At 34.1% G+C, this 6,015-nt stretch overlaps 1 pseudogene; it reads right to left on the bottom strand.

Moving 5' to 3' along the window:
• Positions 1 to 3,696: 3,696 nt before the first annotated feature.
• LOC147520277 (putative acetyltransferase TAP2) lies at positions 3,697 to 5,782 on the bottom strand (annotated as a pseudogene).
• Positions 5,783 to 6,015: the final 233 nt, after the last annotated feature.

Here is a 6,015-nt window from a genome sequence, read left to right as displayed (position 1 = left end):
CACCAATAAGACATGCATGTGTAGGTTGTTTTCTTAATGCTGCGTTATTAATGATTAATTAAAATAATTGTGAAAATTGATAATCGTAAACTATATTGGAATTTATGTTGAGGATGTCTTGATATAATGATGATCTTAAATCAACAACAAACAAATTTTTATTTTTATAAGTGCGTTTCGTGCTTATAAATTATGACATGATTGATTAATATTGTTAAATTATTTTCACATTGATTTTTACATATTCGAGTATTTCCTCTTAAGTGTTTTGTTTCAGTCTATATGATTTTGATGGAGGGATATGAAAAATTATTTTTAAAATTCGTGTTATATTTGATCTAGTTGCATTCCTGAATTAGGATTCGATGGTTGTTTACATGTTCATAATTTATATAGTTTCAAATGATTCATTTTTGCTTGCTTAAATGAGAGTATTATATGTTTGATTGTTTATCTTCCTCTCATGTGGATGAATTATAGTTGCATGAAGTTGAATTAGTGTTCCTTAATATTTTGTTTGATAATGCAAAGAAATAATATTTGTAGATACAATAAAATAATTGAATAAAAGAGTTTCTGAGAGCATGACTAAAGTAAATATAAAGTAGAATATTATTTTTTGTAGAGGTTGCTACGTGTCAAAAAATTGCACGCTAATGAGAAACAATATATTGGTCTTGTGTTTAAGTGACAGTAATAATTTATTTTAATATAGATAGTTAAACTATAATAGATTTTGTAGTGGCATGAGGACATATATTATGGAATTATTTAAAAATAATTAATATCAACGTTATCATGCTTAAACAGAAAGGCTCAATTGCAACGCCATCTGGTGTCGCTACAAGTACGAAAAAGCGTTGCCAATGATCAATGGCAACGCCAATGTCAAATCACAAAGGCGCAAAAAAAAATTTGGGTCACAAAAGCTAAATGAAGACGAACAATTGGCGTCGCAAAAGCTTGAAGGTTATTGCAACGCCTTGTCCCAATGCTATTACTTTATTAGCGTTGCTAAAGTATTTTGCCAAACTAAAATGATTTTTTAAATATTTAAACTATTTGCAGCGATTGGCGTTGCAAAAGGTTCTTTTTAGCTGCACCTACTAGCATTGCAAAAGGGTTACTTTTAGTTGCACCCTCTGGCGTCACAAAAGAAGCAAAGCATTAGCTACACGTCTTTGTCACAAAAGGTTTAAACCATTAGCTGCACCAAGGGCATTGCCAAAAGTATTTTTTTAGCTACCCCAGGTGTTTGTTGCAAAAGGTTTAAACCATTAGCTGCGCCAAGGGCGTTGCCTAATGTGTGTTTTTAGCTACCCTGCTAGTGGTTTTAGCTGCACCAAATGTATGTGTCGGTAATTGTTTAAACACATTTGTAACACCCTAATTCTTTTACAACAAGCTCGGCGTTGCAAATGGGTTTACTCATATATATATAATAGGTATTACGCATTATTTTGAATCATTTCAATTTATATAAACCTGCCCAATACAATTTATGATTAAACTAAAAACACCAATCAGATGTATTCATTCACAATAAATTATAGCAAAATATATTTCATTAATTAAGATCATCCAAAATCATTATTTGAGCATCCATACAATTACACTCTTCCAATACACTGAATTACAAAATCTTCAAAGCCATCAACTAAATAAAATTAGTTCTTCAAAAAATAAGATTTTGGCCAAATTCCCATAATCTGCCGATTCGAACAACATCCACCCAAGTTTTCTTTATCAATATACCGTCAACCAATCTGCTTATCTGATACAAGCAACAAATTGGAAAAGAAAAGAGACATTAGTAAGTATAATTATCCAAATTAAAAGAAGATTGAAGCAAAAATGCAAGTAAGCAATGCATGGGAAATATTCATGGGGAGTTGTGCTCAGAGATGAAAGGGGGAGAGTCACGGCATCAGCAAAAGGAAGGTCATAATATAACACTATTGCTTTGGTGGAACTTCAAGGCGTGGAACAAGGTATAAAATTAGCAATTGCGTAAAACATTAGGAAACTCCAGGCACAAACAGATTATCAAAATATAATAGCTTTTATACATAAATATGTTTTTCCATGGGAAGCGAACAAGATGATGAGAAGCATTAGAAGAATGGAGACAGAGCTGGAGGAATTCAGTATAGTCTACATTTACAGAGAAGCGAACAAACTAGTGGATTCTTTAGCTAGTACTATTCCTGATGAGGCATATGTAGATATTAGTATATACTCTTTTTCTAATGATGTAATGAAAATTATAGATGATGATGTAATAGGAAGAGAGTATGAGAGATTGTAATCCAGTTCATAAGCTTTTTATTATGAATAAAGGGGTAGGGGCCCCGTTAACAATCTAAACTTGATAAAAAAAAAAATAATAATAATAACTATCACAAGTTTTCTTAGTGAAGATCTTGACTCGCTTTCACTCTTTAGCACCTTATTAGTGGATACTTGGTATACCAATTTCACACCAAATCGTGTCATACATACATAGTTTTAGTATCCACAACTTTGTGACTCACAATCCAAATATGTAGGCTAGCTTTCAAGTATATAACATAAAGTGAAACGAATTTCTCCCGAGACTAGAGGTTCATGCACATTCAAGAAACTTCCTCCCCGATGCTTAAAAAAAAAAAAAAAGTGCTATAAGGTTCAGGTAGCCTTAGCACAAAAAGCAACAAGTGAAATATGTATCACAATATATGTGTGTTATTGGGGGCTAGGATTAATCCAGTTTATATCTAAAGCCAAATTTAATCAAAAAAGGTAAGACATATGTAAGACATGTATATTTTTAATGGGAAATATGAAGAAGAAGAGAAAAGGTTGTTCAGCCGTCATGAACAACAACGTGAGGAGTAGAACAAAGCCCTTTCTTCCATTATGTTTTAAACTACTTGTTCTTAAACCAGAATTTTAAGGTGGGAACTTGTTTGCACTTTAGGGAAGAAAGAGAAAACCTTACTAATCGAATTAGAGAAAGCATGTGCGGAGAAAGTTTCTACTGCAGAGGATTCTCTGAAGAAGAATAAGGTAACCGTATAAAAGATTTAAACCTAATATTAGATTTTTCATTATCCTTCTACTACCAATTAAATTCATAGCAAGTACTTTTTGGCATACAGGGTGATAAGTGTTTCAACATGCTGCGAAAGTCACTAGACTCTTTCCTAGATTGTCGGTCCGATGAAGACTCTTTCCGTGTTTCCTACTACAATAAAATAATTGTACAATCAGGTTTTGACATCACAAACTAAAACAAGCAGTACACATGCCACACCAACTTATTAAGTTTTCTTCTTCTTAGCTACCAACAACTAATAAACTTTCAAGGTTGTATTACATTGTCTTTACTAGTTGTACTCCCCGCTCTACTAGGCAATTTACGACTTATAACCGATTTGGTATGTTAATTAGTAAGTTTATGCTTTTTGTCTTAACGACGGTTCACCTTAGAATATTTTTAATATTTCTAGTATATCTTGTCAACGGTGAGAATGTCCGAAACTGCCAGAGAGGATCCAACAAGTGACTACTTGTTGAGCAAAATATTGCATTGCAACTGTTAGAGTTCTTGGTGGATGACTTTCACGAGAAAGAGGAATAGGCGGTCTAGAATGATCAATCGGTTTGCACACAGGAATCCTAGATCCGTAACTCTAGTCACCTCAAGTTGAAATACTAAGACACCATCCTCAAAGGTATAGGACCTAGCAACAAGCCTAAACTTAAATTTCCTAGGAACTCATATGTTGGGAAAGCTAGAGTAAAAAAAAAGGTCGACTTTAGCATGCCACAAACAAAATTAAGTGGCATACCTTGACTATCGACAAACAAGGTTATGTTGCCAATATCCTTTCGCAGAAGAGCTCTTATCATCTGTTAGACAAGTGCCTTCCCAAGACCTTGGCTCTGAAAAGCAATTCCAAGGTAAAAGCTTACAATATATTAAGTTTCAATTCAATTATCAACAAGTAGGAAGCTTCCTAGCAACATAGTATAGACCTGATAGGTAAGATCAACGAGTACATCCCATATTATGGCATTGAATGCATGATCTAATGTAGCGCGAGCCAAGCCAATAAGCTCATTTTAATCAATTCTCTCTGCCAAATAGCTTCTCCAAGTACACTAAGATGTTCATCATTATTTAAATAGATCTCAGCTGCAAATGGTATTGAATATATCAAGCATAAAAATCAGCTCAAAATAATTGGTACACTAGAAAACATGATATTAGATGGGCCACTGATGCGATCCTTATGTATGTATACCTATGTCTGAAGATCTTCTCTTATGGAATGCAAAGTTGCCACCATATAAGTATTTTTAGAGCCATCGCTACTTTTGAAGGTGGCATCGAGGCCATCCCACCTAATAACCATGGAATGAAATGTGTCAATGGACACCTCGTTGTTTTAAATAAAAGATCATGAGAACTTATCTAAGAAAATTGAATATGTGAACTTTATAGCTGCACTTTACATACATGATACATTACCATTTCACACAGTGACACGGGTATAGATGTACATACAACAATTGGCAGGAAAGCAGTTTATCAATTTAAAGTCTCAAGAATAGAATTAAACCTTATCGGATAAGGCTTGAAGACCGTATACGTCCACATCTCCACCTGAAGCAAATAGAATATGTTCGATTGTGCCATCTGGTTGTGCTTTTTTAGAAAGAACAATCTCTTGAGGTAATAGTTCTTCCTCTTCAGGTGGTGATGACGGTGGTTCAATAACTTGTGTTGTATTATTCTTCAAAAATCTACACCAACAAGCAAGTTGATTTACATTCCGTGCACAAATAAGCTAAGAAAAAAATAGAGAGTATTTAAGCTTTGTGGATAACTAGTAAATCCGAGCAAGAGAAAGATTGTTCATTCATTTGTACACAGAGTGTGAATTAGATGGACTGAACTCTCTATTTTTGTGATAGGATGATATTGTTCTCTATTAAGATGTAATTACTGTATAATGCGTGGCTCTACATTCCAACTTTAACATTAAAAAAATGTAAGAAGTACCGAGAGTAGTACGTAGTTAATTATTTAAGCAATAGAAAATTGCACGATATTGTGACTATTAGAATGACACAACAGTCTAGAAATACCAAATTATTCAATACAAGTCACTTACCCTTCTCTGATGGAATCCCAAAAGCTAGCCTTTAGTTGACAAACCTTTACCCTCCTTTGTGCTGCCAAAAAGAAAACAGACAGAGATGAATAAAGAGCACCACAGAAGGTGGTCTACATCAAAATGCTTATATAACGCCATCGTATATTAATTAAAATGGTGGAACACGAAAACAATCACAATGAACAAGATAGATGTAAACTTGCTGCATAATACCTTCCTTATCAATCAAAGCTATTAAAATAAATTATTCTTTAAAGTCTTTTTTCACTGAATTAGATAACAAATAAAAATTAGAATTGGGTGATACAAGGAATGAGATGGAAACGTGCAAAACAAATGAACATGGTAGAAGGAAACAGGAATTAACAAGTGTGTGAAGCTCCAAAAAAACTGAACCTCTGAAAAATATGGAATTATATTGAGTATTATCATGATGAGGGAACAATAATAAGTGGTGTTGTTGTTGAGTTTGGACGAAAGCACTGATGCCACCGCTACATCTACAAAAAAATGAACAAAAAAAGGAGGCTAGAGCGAGCGAGTTAACTCTCTAATAATCATCCATAAACAAACCGACCTGACACAACTCACCTGAGTAATAAGCCGGCTGCTGCCATTTTTTAGGGCGATAAGTGGCGGTGCCACGAGTCTTGTATGCTCTACAATCTCTCGATGATGATATATTCGATAATATTGGTGGGACATCTTATTATGTCGCGGAACAAAATATCGGTGTCCAATCTTCTCACCTAAGTAAAGTCGGTAACAATGGAGGTTGAGGGTGGAGGAGAGATAAGCTTTGAAGATGTGAAGAAAGAGGATGAGTTTTGGAGATGGAGGAAAGAAGTTT

The sequence above is a fragment of the Coptis chinensis genome, chromosome 2 (genome assembly GCF_015680905.1).
Source record: "Coptis chinensis isolate HL-2020 chromosome 2, ASM1568090v1, whole genome shotgun sequence".
Classification (NCBI taxonomy): domain Eukaryota; kingdom Viridiplantae; phylum Streptophyta; class Magnoliopsida; order Ranunculales; family Ranunculaceae; genus Coptis; species Coptis chinensis.
Note: the sequence above shows the minus strand (reverse complement) of the source record. Positions and strands in the feature narration are given on the sequence as shown.